The sequence below is a fragment of the Armigeres subalbatus genome, chromosome 2 (genome assembly GCF_024139115.2).
Source record: "Armigeres subalbatus isolate Guangzhou_Male chromosome 2, GZ_Asu_2, whole genome shotgun sequence".
Classification (NCBI taxonomy): domain Eukaryota; kingdom Metazoa; phylum Arthropoda; class Insecta; order Diptera; family Culicidae; genus Armigeres; species Armigeres subalbatus.
Window position 1 is genome coordinate 8,270,974 of NC_085140.1, and position 14,714 is coordinate 8,285,687.

The 14,714-nt window shown below is 39.7% G+C and overlaps 1 protein-coding gene across 2 annotated transcripts in view; it reads left to right on the forward strand.

Moving 5' to 3' along the window:
• Nucleotides 1-14,714, forward strand: part of LOC134217634 (autophagy-related protein 13 homolog) — a 169,722-nt gene that overhangs the window by 50,708 nt on the left and 104,300 nt on the right. The window contains exon 1 of one of the 2 annotated variants that reach the window (XM_062696439.1): nucleotides 5,561-6,108. The exons of the other annotated variant lie outside the window; for it this stretch is intronic. The gene's annotated coding sequence lies outside the window, so the exon portion shown is untranslated. Of the gene's footprint in view, nucleotides 1-5,560; nucleotides 6,109-14,714 lie in introns of those variants that run through there. 2 annotated transcript variants of the gene reach the window in all.

Consider the following 14,714-nt stretch of genomic DNA (forward strand, 5'->3'; position numbering starts at 1 on the left):
CGATCACCTGTTCGAATCTGTCTCATAAAATGGCTTATACAACTGGATACTCCATAACCATACTAAGACGCAAGAGGAGGATAATGTTGTTATCAATGGCAATGTTTCAGTTTTACGTCCTGCTTTTGGTGTTTATAAAACAATTTTATCGAGAAATATTCTGGTTGATCTTTAAGAATTTTGTCCAGAAATTACTTCAGTAAAAATGCTTTAGGATATCTTGTGGAAATAATTTTCCCTTCAGATTTTTTTTTAATTACTGCAGAATTCTCACTAAAACATAAAAAAACCCCAGTGGATTTCCAAGAGCTCGCTCAATAGTTTAATCCTGGAGCTCCTTGATGGATGTTTAATAGATTTCTTTTCCAAAGCTCCGCTCCAAAAACTTGGTAGATTGTATGGTGTTTACTCAATCTTTGAATTGAAATGAAGGATTCATACAAAAAATATGCCAAGGAATCTTCAAACATGGTTCCAGGAGTTCTTCAAAAAACTCCATTAGATGTTGCTTATAAAGTTTCATTGCTTGTTGTACTTGTCTGACATCTACTGCCGTGAATCGCATATTTGTCCCATATGAATAGAAAACCCAGCAAAGATGGGACAAATATGCGATTCACGGCAGTCTAGTTGATAGTAATAAATAAAACAATGCTGGAATTCCAAGACTATTGATTCACTTTTGGCAAACAACTAAAAATCGATAAAATAAATTGAGTAGGTGTAGCTCCCCTTAGCATATGAGACTAGTTATGGCACTTCTTCACAAACATGACCTTTTTTATATTTTTCCATGGGGCCATTGGCAAAGGCCACAATCGACTCAGGAACTCATATGGATAGAAATCAAACATGCAGAGATTTTCATATGCTTCTAGGAATAGAAAAAAAACATTTTTCATATCTGGAATTTTTCGAGAAATGGTCTGGAAAGTCAGGGAAAGTCAGGGAATTTCATTTTCAAATTTGAGTCGACACCCTGTGAGATTAGTTAATTCACTCACACACGCTCACAATCAAATCAAAATGTAGAATTAGTTGATATGCAATACTAGCTGTCCCGTCGAACTTTGTCTCCCCAAAATTTAATATTTTATAAAATTTGTGTTCAATTACTATGGGAGTCCCCCCTTCCAGAGGGCGGAGGACTCTCGAAACACCACAGAAACATTTCTTGTCTTCGAAAGCCTCAACATGCCAAATTTGGCTTCATCTGCTTAATTACAGCGTGTCTACCTGGAAAACCTGGAATTGTCAGGGATTTTTTTTGTATCATGGAAAAATCCTGGAATTATCAGGGAGTTTCTGACACAATTCGGGAAATTTGAATACTTGGTAAATAATGAGTTTCAAGAGATGAAAATGATTCACAACTTTAAGAAAATGTAAAATGTCCATGTCAAATCATGCAATTAAAAAATTCAAGAAAATTAATGGATCGTTGTTTCGAAAAAAAATGGTTTTGCCATCCTCAAAGGAATTCCTGGGGAAATCAATTAGAGATTGCTTTGTAAATTATTTTGAGAAAATTCTTCAGAAATGTATTACAAAATAAGGATGTTTCAAAGCAATTCCTGGAAGAATTTTCGTAGAAATTTCTGGATCGATTTTCAAAGGAATTTTCAGAGGATTTTCCAAAGGAATCACTAAAGGAGTGTTATTAGCGTGATATTAGCATAATTTTCAAAATTTTTCCTCGAGGAATTACCAAGATGAGCCAGTGAAAGAATTCCTGGAGGATTTAAAAAAAAAATTTCATGAGGAATTTCCGAATGGATTTTTAAGGAATCTTTGAAAGAGAACCTGAAAAGATTTTTTTTTTAAATTTATAGGAATTTATTACGGGCTTTGAAAGCATTCTGAATAGATTTTCGAAAGTAATTTTCAAAGATATTTTCGGAAAAAATCCTAAAAGCATTCCAAAATACTTCCTTAAAGCAATCCCAAAATAAATTTCCCAATAAATTTCTGGAAGATTTCTATGCAAATTCTAAAACAATGTTCAAAGGAATTTTTAGAAGATTTGCTAAAATAAATTGTCTAGGGATCTCCTAAGGAGTTTCAGAAGAAGTTACTGGACGAAATACATGGAGCAATTCCCTTTAGAAATCAAAAAAAAAAATTCGAATAAATTCATGAAGGAATGCATTGAAATTTCAGAGGCAATTTCCTTACGAATTTCCAAAGAAATCTAAAGGAATTTTCTGAAAGAGTTCCTTAGAAACATCCAATAGAATTTTGGAAGCATTTTTTTTTAAATACAGGAACACTGTTTTCGACCAGAGGTCGTACAGACTGAACACTTAACACACTGTACGGGTGTCGCCAGTCATTTGAACAAACCGCAAGTCGACCATGTTAAAGTCCAAAATTTTGCCAATTATAGAACATGAACATTCTCCAAAATTAAACATTGTTACGTCTCAAATAACCGGGTATAGGTCATCTGGCATAACGGGCTTTCTGCATTTGAATTGCGGTAAACATGTGGGTCATTTAGCATAACGGACATTTGGTATAACAGCGATTTGAACAGCGAAACAGAAATAGTTATGTGGTGTATTTTTTTGCATAAAGAGATGCTTAAAGGCAGGTTTGAATATAAACTATTGATAAAACGGTAAATCGGAGGTATTGTATGTTTACGGAGAAATATGTTTGCCGCATACTTCTTACCAATTTACCATTGAAAGAATTGAAAATCATCTATTTTTGTTTTTACTACAAAATGTTATTTCAAATTGGCCAAAAAGCATTTTCGGTAAGAAATAACATTTTTTTAGTAAAAACAGACCATGTCAAATACGGTCGATAATATCATTTGCTGAACGGGTGGGGTCAAATGCCATTCCCGGCCAAATAACATAGCCAAACAACTTTCGGATTGTGGCCTACAAATGACTTTCAGCCGAACGGCTCTTCCCCGTACACAAATTTGAGTTCAACGAGAAATTTTTTAAACACTTTCAGCCGTATGTCCTTTCGATCAAATGGGACCGAGGAAGGGCCTTCGAAATTTCCTGGGCTCTACTGATTTAAATGAGTGAATCCACTTGGTCTCTAAAATTGGTGAATTTTCCAGCAGATTATAAATGATAGCAAGTAAGAAGTATTAATTAATGAGTAAATGAACTGTCTAAGGCGAGTTTAGTACTAAATTACTAAAGACAGTCGAAGACATTCCATTAAAAGAGCTAAAATAATTTTTCAGAATGAGTAAATGATTTTTTCGAGCAAGAATGATATTGCGGATGGAAATGTGACATTTTTGTCTAAATTGATATATTCTGAATCATTACATAGCATAGCATGAACCCTTGCGCAAATCGTAGATGGAGTTAGAGATAAACATCTTTATTAGTTTTTAAAATGTTTTGGATTCAAATGTTTACAATTTTTGTATATTCTTCAATTCATGTACACCATCCAGTGAGCAAAGAAGTTCTCTGAAGGAGGTGTTTATACCGTATGCTTATCTATTCCAATAACAAAGAAAAACACAAAATAATTATTCAAATCCAAGGTATCCCTTCATATTCATAAGGTAATTCATTTTCATTTGGGGCCCTCCTTAGCCGTGCGGTAAGATGCGCCGCAACAAAGCAAGACCATGCTGAGGTAGGCTGGGTTCGATTCCCGGTGCCGGTCTAGACAATTTTCAGTTTGGAAATTGTCTCGACTTCCCTGGGCATCAAAGAATCGTCGTGTTAGCCTCATGATATACGAATGCAGAAATGGTAACTTAGCTTAGAAACCTCCCAGTTAATAACTGTGGAAGTGCTCAATGAACACTAAGCTGCGAGGCGGCAATGTCCCAGTGGGGGATGTAATGCCAACGAATTCATTTTCTGGCTAAAACGGAGTGTGATTTGTCACTTAGCATGTACTTAGTCTTCTTCAGGTTCGTTGATAGAACGTTTGACTTGAAGTAGTTAAGAAATAGCGAGGCATCTTGTTGAATATTTTGCAATATTGTGACACATCCCAATCCTGTGAAGAAAATGCTGATATCATCGGAAAACAGTCGTAGTTTTCCGTTTAAAGGTAGCTTTGAAAAATCGTTAATAAAGAGCAGGAATAAGATAGGACCCAAGTTGCTGTCTTTTGGAACTCCTGTACTGTAGTATGAACTGCATTGTAGATTTGTGTTTTTCGATTGATATCAATTGTTTTCTGTCCTTAAGATAATTCTTAAGTAATAGTCCAGCTGATCCTCTTATGCCATAACCTTCAAGTTTCGAGACAAGCAGAGCGTGTCTTCTTCAGATCAATAAACAGAGCCCCTCCATAAAGCTGATGATCTAATGCATCATAAACTTAAAGATCACACGAAGTCGTCAGGGTACTAGATCCCTCTCTGAATCCGTATTGATGTTCAAACAGGATAATGTAGCGTGTCAAATATTCCATCAGCCTAACAATTAACAATTATCTTACCAACGATGGACAGTGAGGAGATGGGGCGGAAGTTCTTTAGGTTTTTACGGTTCCCAAATTTAAACAGGGGAATAACTTTGGCTATTTTCAAAGATTCGGGGTACTGACCCGTTACAATGATTTCATTAAATATTTCAACTACAATCGATACAAATATGTTCAAATGAAGTTTAACGAAAGCTACTGGAATATTGTCATGACCAGCAGATTTTTTACCATTCAAATAATGTATTATTTGTATAATTTCGTTGCTTGTAGTAGGGTTTAAATATGGATTGTTGAGGTGGATGCACAAGATGATAACGCGCTCGACCTATTCCTTCGACTGTAATTTCGAAACTACTGGAAATTTCGCAATGAAACTCAAGTACACATGCTGAAAACCTGAAAACAACTTACACAAAATTTTATTATAATCAACCCAAGAGGCGAAATGTTATTAAGCTTTGAAAGTGATGCAACTTGTTCCTGTGCACCTTATAATGCTTATTTACAAAATTTTCCTAATCAAAGGCCAACAAAACGATAATGTGTTCTTGTTTCTTTCTGAACAAATAATACGCAATTGCATTGACCATGCACCGGAAATCTTGGAAGGATATCCAAAAATAAAACACGCAGTCAGAACACACCCATCTGCTGTATCTCAAACAATGTACATGATATATGCGTGCCACGTTGAAATCCTGTTTTTTCCCCGCAGTACATTTTTCCAGTTGGTTCTTGTTTTTTCCCGTTCGAATCAAATCAGAATAATGCAACATAATTGTATCCATGTATAGCATAACTACCTATCGTACAATGTTGCAGCTGCCCTGTTTGTACTCGTCAAACAGCTAGAAATGCATTTTGGATAATGCTATGCACCTTTGTGCAACTGTGTCAGTGCGAGGTTCCAGTTTTCTTTTCCTGTAGTGGTTTTCCCAACGCAACCAATAATTCCCGCATGACGAGCCTCAACCCTCTTGGCCCAGAGTCGTCGGGCGTTGCTGTGTTGGTGAAGCATAGTTTTCCATCATCATAGTCGGTTTGGTTGCGGGTTGACTCGTCACCGTCGATGTCGACGTCGTCGTTTCGCTATTTTTTCTGCTTATTATTGTGGAAACTCTCTCATATGGCGAGCCATTGCTATGTGTATCAGAGCAGATTCATTTTTCTCGCATTACGAAAAGTCCATTTTTGGGAAATCGAGCTTCGTTGGTTGTGGCATGAAGTCATTCAGCCGACTGGAGAAGAGTTGCGTTTTCGAGCGATGTGTATGATGTGAATGTAGTTTCATGGAAACGTGTTCTGGTTTAGTGCATTGAAGAAAATTAAGATAAAACCGATATCTTTGGGCTGCTACTGCGGCAGCACGTAATTCATTGCTGCTAAAAGTAGTGTGGGAAAGTCTCGTTAGATGAGAAGAAATCGAACTACCATACGGCAACAGAAAAGCTAGTGAATCCCTGATACAGAACTGTGAACCTTGGGAGTGTAACGAAGCGGAAAAATTGTTTAATATTCATCTAGAGTAAGAAGAACTACTTTCATGAAGTGGATTGTGAAATTTATGAGTGGGGCTGCTCGAGTGCTTTCAGAATAGGTGGATTAAAGAATTTAGTTTAGTGGTACGATTAGCATTTATCTTCCGACTACCGAATAAACCTGCTATTCCAGTGTTGGCAGAAGGTAAGATAAAGTTTTTTTTTCACTCGCATTCTCTAGAACAATCAAACAGCACGTGCTTTTCCACTTGATCCCATTGGATGCACGCCTATCGTCTTCAATATCTCCGCTAATCTTCGATCGTAGTTTCTGTTCAGTCGAGTGCGATCATTATACAACAGTAATTAGCGAAATCGTTTCCCAGCTTTATTCCTTCATTCACTCTCACGTGTTCGGCCGCAGATCTTATCGCCTAGACAAGAATCAATATGGGCATTGCTTCTCGGTTGAAAGCGAACCACAGAACATCGACGGCGCCTTCCCTATTACATATAATTGGTGGCGTGCAGCCTGTTTCCATCAATCCAATTATTTTCCCCCTACCGCAGCAATTGCAACGCCCTTGCACCTGGCTACGGAGAATTATTTTCATATCCAGGTAGAAACTTCGTTTTAGGTTGCAAATTGGCGGTTTTGCAAACTGAATGAACGGATGGATGCCCAACATTGTTGGGATGTTTGTTTGGATTGTGGCTGCACGAATTTCCTATTGGAATAGTTTTGTATGCACGTTGTGGGGCCCCAGAACTAGTGGGCCCGTGCTTTTCTTGAGTGTAATTGCGTCGGGTTGTTGAATGATTTTGAAGCCTGATGCTTTTGTATTTGATCTGGTCTGAAATTTCGTCCGCAATTTTTCAACCCATAAAGCCAATTAACATTCTTTTTGCTTTATTAGTGATTTTTTTTTTAAATTTTTAATTAAGTTCAACACAATTAGCATTTCCATATCATTGTAAAAAGCGACAAGGAAAAACTTTCCACTAAAAGCTAAAAAAGTGTCATTTACAGCTTGGTAATTCAAATAAATTAGATTAATATATCGAATAGTCGTTTTTGCTTAAATGTATTCAAACAATTTAAAAAAATAATCAAAACTTAGCACAAATTCCGTTCATGATTGCTTTTCAAGCGAAAAGAAGATCCAATAATATTTTCATTTGGTTGCCTGAGATAGAAAAATCTCTTTGCTCGCTATCTTCAAATAATCCCAACCTTTCCCACACGCTTAAAAAAATAACATTTTATTAATTTATCATCAGACTAAGGCCGGAGTGGCCTGTGCTGCACATAAAAGACTTCTCCATTCAAAAAAATAACATACATATGTGTTTGCTTCACACAAAACGGACCTAATGCAGATCAACATCTAGATGAGCGACAGTTACACTGGCACAAAACTGCCTCGTACGGTCGTGATAACGTTTCTTTCTAACATGTAAACATTTGTACAGATTCCTTGTTTTATGAGGAATCAAATACTGTTGAAAATATTGAAATCCAAGCTTCAATAAAACCACACGAGCTATTTTTGTGGCTGTGTAACTGTCGCTCATCTAGGTGTTGTTCTGCATTAGGTCCGTTTTGTGTGAATCAATATTATCTCTGTGTTATTGATTTTAAGCGTGCAGTACTGGTTCGCGGACATTCAGCTCTTGGGGAGCGATGGTTTGAAGAGCGGTGCAATGAAAACGCTATGAGAACTCGATCAGCTGTTCGTTCTTGGGGGCATCTTTTGATTTGTAATGATTTTCCCATTGTTTTAGTTTCGACGTATCGAGGCGTTTCATGTGTGCAAGAATTACACTCCACCCTTTGTATCGGGTCCGCGAGATTCTTTATACCAAAAGTGGTGTTCTTTTGGTCATTTATGTCTAACGTACCCCTTTGCATCGATATTCATCTTTTCGAGCATCTGCAGATTACGTTCAAAGTCGCCACCTAGCCGGAATTTGTAATTCCCCGCTTCACAGATTCCACAGAAAGAAATGCACCCAAGTATGTTTTCGCCACTAAGTTTTTATTCTAAGGTGCCAAAAGCATAAGGAATCGTCGAGGAATCTACTAAGACAGAAAAATGAGATCAAGTTTTATATGGTACCAAGAGCAGTATCTCGTTGAAACTATCTACAAATAAGTTTCTACGCGTAGAGAAAAAAAATTGGGACTGGTCGCAAACAAGGCCAAAAATTTTCCTCTTTTAACCTTCCGGGAATTAATATAACAAGTGTGATTTTATCAACGATTTCTCGAGGTATTATTTGTTCGATTCTATCTCAAAACTGGTTTCTAAATTTTTAATAATAGAACCATGATAAACAATACTAATATCAAATACTTTTCGAAGCTATCGATTTGGCCCGAATAACGGTATTTTATTGAATTTTACTCGTACTTGACGCGAAATTGTCGACTGCACTGACTCGACTTTACCCGAATTGATTTTCAAAGACATATGCTTCAACTTTGTCTAGTCAGGTACGAGACACTGAAGACGGCCTCACAGTTGAGGTCGAAATACGTATCTGCAAAGAATACAAAACGTGGTGGAGTTAAATGGAAAGTACTAAATTCGTCTCATGCAGTTGTTAAATTTCAGAGTTAAGGTTCCCCCAAACAAACGCGTATTCAAATAGTATTTTTTCTGCGTCTTGTAATAAACGAAATAGTTTGATGGACATGTCATCAAAACTTTTCAAAAGGCAACTTCATCAATCGCTTCATGACATGTCGAGCTTAGACCTGTGCGTCGATTGAAAATTAATCGGCGGCGGCGTGATAGATCATTTTCAGCCAGCAGCGGTGGCGTGCCGGCGTCACGCCTTTGGTAATCGGCGGCGGCGTGGGTCTGCGTGAGCTTATTTCAAGTAATATAAATTTTCAGAAATTCCTTCGTAAATTCCACCAGGAAGTACTCTGAAAACTGCTCAAGGAATTGCGTTGCGTTGCGTTACGTTGCGTTGTAACAGAGTATTTCGTAGATTGCATACTGATAGCTATCATGTATTTTCTTTAAATTTCTTACCCCAACTGCTTATGGATTACTATTTGGGATTTAATAGCAACCCAATTGGGGGTCAAAAATGATAAAGCATGAAAGCTACCATTGCCGGCCACGCCCATCTTCTCTGTTACTAAGGAAGGGAAGGAAATGATGATATGACATCTACTTAACGAGAGGCCAGCGACTCACCGACGCCCTCATAGATGTCAAGGAGTTGGATGGTTGGTAGGGAATATAGTTTAGGAATATCATCATAAGCAAATGATATAATGAGTTTAAACAGACGTTGGGAGTGACCATGCTAAGAAATTTTCGTCACTCCATTGTTAATTGTCCTGGGATGGGGCGAAGCTATTAAACTTGCCCTGGCTACCCAAGTAGCACACATGTCCCACATAGATTACTGCAACGGATATGCGACTAGATTTGGTCACTATCAAGTTGCTGCAACCATTTTAGTCTGACTTGTGCTGCTCGGGTAATTAGCCTAGGTTTAAGCGCCATTGTTCGCTCTCTGAAACGAGAAAGAATATAAAATATATTAATTTCCCCTTCCCGTTATGCGATCCCAATTGAAATTATGTAGTCATATGAATATATGCCCTTAGTAATAAGCGAAAACCAATATGTAACTTATAAGCGAAAATATTAGGTGGAATATAACTGATACAATTTATAAGAAATATTTTGAAACAATCTCACCAACTAAGACCAAATCCAGGAACCAGAGAGTTTATGGTTGTGGAATAACTGTCGCGCCATTTTCGGAAAAAGCACACACAATCATATTTGTCGAGAATCGATGCCAAGAGTCACTGATATTCGAACTTTGGGCGCTTCAAATGTGGAGAACTACTTCTTTGCGGTGCACCAGTGGTGTGCGACGTGGCATTGTCCACGATTCCACAATTCTTTATACACACAACACTATTGACATTCTGTTTCATTCAAAGTTAAATTTTAACTCCAGAATTAAATAAAATAAGGAAAAACGGCGCGAGCAGAAATTTTTCGAATTCATCCTCCGGTACACTACACCATCTTCGCAACAATTTTCACTTTTCCTTCATCCACTTTCCCACTAGCGTTCCGCCATCGGACCCCTCCTGGGCAAAATCTTCTCAAATATACATAATCGCCCGGCGGTATCTGGCCAAACGGATACCTGTTTTAAGTAGTAAAAATTCCTTTCTTCTTAACCAAACGCTCACACCTTTTGGTTTTTTTTTAATTCAAGAAAACTATAAATTTCGTGACAGGAAAAACTGTTGCAACCAACCGCGCCCGTCGATTGCTGCGATCCTCCAAATATTTCAAGAGAACTTGTCTCCAGTATCTAAACTGCAACCAACTTTCTTGTTTTAAGTCGATGCGATGGTATAAATCTGAATGCCTACTCTGAAAACTGCTCAAGGAATTGCCCTGAAAGTTCCTTAAAGAAATCCTCCGAATGTTCCTCCGAGAATTCCTCCGAAAGTCCGTTAGTTTCTCTTCATCCGTTAGTTCCTCCAGCAATTCCTCCGGAAGTTCCTCCAGGAATTCCTCCGGAAGTTCCTCCAGGAATTCCTCCGGAAGTTCCTCCAGGAATTCCTCCGGAAGTTCCTCCAGGAATTCCTCCGGAAGTTCCTCCAGGAATTCCTCCGGAAGTTCCTCCAGGAATTCCTCCGGAAGTTCCTCCAGGAATTCCTCCGGAAGTTCCTCCAGGAATTCCTCCGGAAGTTCCTCCAGGAATTCCTCCGGAAGTTCCTCCAGGTATTCCTCCGGAAGTTCCTCCAGGAATTCCTCCGGAATTTCCTCCAGGAATTCCTCCGGAAGTTCCTCCAGGAATTCCTCCGGAAGTTCCTCCAGGAATTCCTCCGGAGTTCCTCCAGGAATTCCTCCGGAAGTTCCTCCAGGAATTCCTCCGGAAGTTCCTCCAGGAATTCCTCCGGAAGTTCCTCCAGGAATTCCTCCGGAAGTTCCTCCAGGAATTCCTCCGGAAGTTCCTCCAGGAATTCCTCCGGAAGTTCCTCCAGGGATTCCTCCGGAAGTTCCTCCAGGAATTCCTCCGGAAGTTCCTCCAGGAATTCCTCCGGAAGTTCCTCCAGGAATTCCTCCGGAAGTTCCTCCAGGAATTCCTCCGGAAGTTCCTCCGGGAATTCCTCCGGAAGTTACTCTGGAAATTCCTCCGAGAATTCCACCGGAAGTTCCTCTTGGAATTCCTCCAGAAGTTCCTCCGGGATTTCCTCCGGAAGTTCCTCCGGGAATTCCTTCGGCAGTTCCTCCGGGAATTCCTCCGGAAGCTCCTCCGGAAATTCCTGCAGAAGTTCCTCCGGGAATTCCTCCGGAAGTTCCTCCGGGAATTCCTCCGGAAGTTCCTCCGGGAATTCCTCCGGAAGTTCCTCCGGGAATTCCTCCGGAAGTTCCTCCGGGAATTCCTCCGGAAGTTCCTCCGGGAATTCCTCCGGAAGTTCCTCCGGGAATTCCTCCGGAAGTTCCTCCGGGAATTCCTCCGGAAGTTCCTCTGGGAGTTCCTCCGGAAGTTCCTCTGGGAGTTCCTCCGGGAATTCCTCCTGAAGTTCCTCCGGAAGTTCCTCCGGGAATTCCTCCGGAAGTTCCTCCGGGAATTCCTCCGGAAGTTCCTCCGGGAATTCCTCCGGAAGTTCCTCCGGGAATTCCTCCGGAAGTTCCTCCAGGAATTCCTCCGGAAGTTCCTCCGGGAATTCCTCCGGAAGTTCCTCCGGGAATTCCTCCGGAAGTTCCTCCGGGAATTCCTCCGGAAGTTCCTCCGGAAGTTCCTCCGGGAATTCCACCGGAAGTTCCTCCGGGAATTCCTCCGGAAGTTCCTCCGGGAATTCCTCCGGAAGTTCCTCCGGGAATTCCTCCGGAAGTTCCTCCGGGAATTCCTCCGGAAGTTCCTCCGGGAATTCCTCCGGAAGTTCCTCCGGGAATTCCTCCGGAAGTTCCTCCAGGAATTCCTCCGGAAGTTCCTCCAGTAATTTCATCGTAAGTTCCTCCGAGAGTTTTTCCGGTAATTTAGCATAGCATAGTTACGGTGTACTTCGTAGATTGGACACTAGTGATACTCATGTTTTTCTTTTGAAATCCTTATTCAGATTGCTATCAGAAATCAAGGTGGGTGTGGTCCTTGATTTCAATCTAGGATAAAAATCACAAAAGCATGAGGATCACTACTCCTGGCCACGTCCATCTTCACCGTAACTGGGGAGGGGAAGGAAGTGTTGATGTAATACTTACTTAACGAAAGGCCCCCGACTCAGCGACACCCTCATCAGTACCACGGAGTTGGATATTGGGGAAGGTATTCGTTGGGTCAGGATTTGCCTGTAGCTGACAATGTGACCGTGGTAGATCTTACACCGTAACACACCACGCAAAGGTGTCTACCCAGCGTTACGGGGCTTCGATAATTCTTCCGGTAATTTCTTCAAAATTTCTTCAGGAATTTCTCCGGAAGTTCCTATATGAATGCTTCAGGATGTTTGCTCAGGAAATCTCAGAATTCCTCCGAAAGTTCCTCCAGGAATTCCTCCGAAAGTTCCTTCAAAAAATTCTCCAGGAGTTCTTCCAGGAATTGCTCCGAAAATTCCTCCAATTCTTCGAGAAGTTTCTCCAAGAATTCGTTCGGAAGTTCCTCCGAGAATTCTTCCGGTAATTTCTTCAAAAATTCTTCAGGAATTCCTGCGGAAGTTCCTATATGAATGCTTCAGGATCTTTGCTCAGGAAATCTACGAATTCCTCCGAAAGTTCCTCCAAGAATTCCTCCGGAGTTCCTCCAGGAATTCCTTTGAAAGTTCCTCCAGGAATTCCTCCGAAAGTTCCTCCATGAATTCTGCCGAAAGTTCTCCCAGGAATTCCTCCGAAAGTTTCTCCAGGAATTCCTTCTAAAGTTCCTCCAGGAATTCCTCCGAAAGTTCATCCAGGAATTCTTCCGAAAGTTCCTCCAGGAATTCCTCCGAAAGTTCCTCCAGGAATTCCTCTGACGGTTCCTCCAGGAATTCCTCCGAAAGTTCCTCCAGGAATTCTTAGGGAAGTTTCTTCAGAAATTCGTCCGGATGTTCCTCCAGGAATTCCTCCAAGAATTCTTCTGGTAATTTCTTCAAAAATTCTTCAGGAATTCCTCCGGAAGTTCCTATATGAATGTTTCAGGATGTTTGCTCAGGAAATCTCCGAGAACTTCTGTAGCTTCCTAAATAATTACTCATAGAATTTCTCCTGAAATGTTGTGGAGTTCCTCCAAAAACTCCTCCAAGAACACTTTATAAATTGCTTCGCAAACCCTACCAAAACTACCACGAGAACTCTTCAGATATTTCTTCTGAATTCCTTCGGAAATTCCTCCTGGGAATTCTTCCGGAAAATTGTCCAGGAATTCTTGAAGAACTCCTTATGTAAATTAAATTTCTCTGGGAATTCTTCCAGAATTTCCTAGCCCTAAATTCCTCCAAGAATTCTCCCGGAAAGTAGTTTACAAATAAATCAATCTTCCGGATATTTGTTTAGGAATTCTTAGGAACAACCTTACAAGATTTTTCCGGGAAATTCCCTTGAAAACTCCTCCGAAATATACGAAAATTCTTCAGAGCCTGCTTCAGAAATTCTCCTAGAATTCTCTCAAAAATACCTACAATAATATCCGCGAAAATTCCTTCGAGAACTCTTCCAGAAATATCTCTAAATGTTCTCCTGGGAACTTCTCTAGAAAATTCCTGAAGGATTTCCTCTGAAAAATTCCTCTTTCATGAACAATTCACGAAGGAATTTTTGTGGGCATATCCGAAGGAGTTCATAAAAGATTTTGATGATCAATGCATGAAGTATTTTTTGAAGAATTTCGCAAAGGAAATCCTGGTTTGAAACTAAGAAGATTTTTTTAAATTCTTGAATGTATTTCGTGTGGATTTCCCGATGGACTTGCAGGGTAAATTTTCGAAGGAATTCCTAAAAGAGTTTCTGTAGAAATGTTAGAAGTAGACATATTAGTTCATGAAGAATTTCAAAAAAAGGTTGCCAAGTTTCCAAACAATTTTTGATACGTATACGTACGTATTGCCGAAGAAGTTTTTTTTAATCTTTCGTTTATATTGGAGGCTCATGCCGAAGAAGTTCTAGGAGAAATTTCTTGAATTCTAAATTCCAATAATTGTCAGTAAAAATGCCTTCGGCGTGGTAAAAATATTCGGCAGCGTGATCAATTTTCGTACGGCGGCGTGAGAAAATCGTCGTCGGCGGCGGCGTACAGATCTAGTCGAACTATGCAATGTGACGCGATAGCATTGAATCTGCTTATTATTTGCAGCATCACAATTTATTGGAAAGAATAATCATGTGGAGTAAATTAGACTGTACAATTAAGGTACAGCTACTGTTTTAAAATCAATACGACAAATTTGGGCTTTTGGAAATGTAATTAAAAATACATGTTGTGAATTTGAAATTCATCACGTGATTGATAGTATAAGCACTTTCAGCTAATTCATATAGTTAGTCAAAACACAGCTGTACGGATTTTGATTCAGGAGCTATTAATTTAGTTCATAATTTTATCATGTTTTTCGTAGTTGTTAATGCGTTAGAGTTCTTCTTCTTCTTCTTCTTATTGGCATTACATACCTACACTGGGACATAGCCGCCTCGCAGCTTAGTGTTTATTTAGCACTTCCACAGTTATTAACTGCGAGGTTTCTAAGCCAGGTTACCATTTTTGCATTCGTATATCATGAGGCTAGCACGATGATACTTTCATGCCCAGGGAAGTCGAGACCATTTCCAATCCGAAAATTGCCTA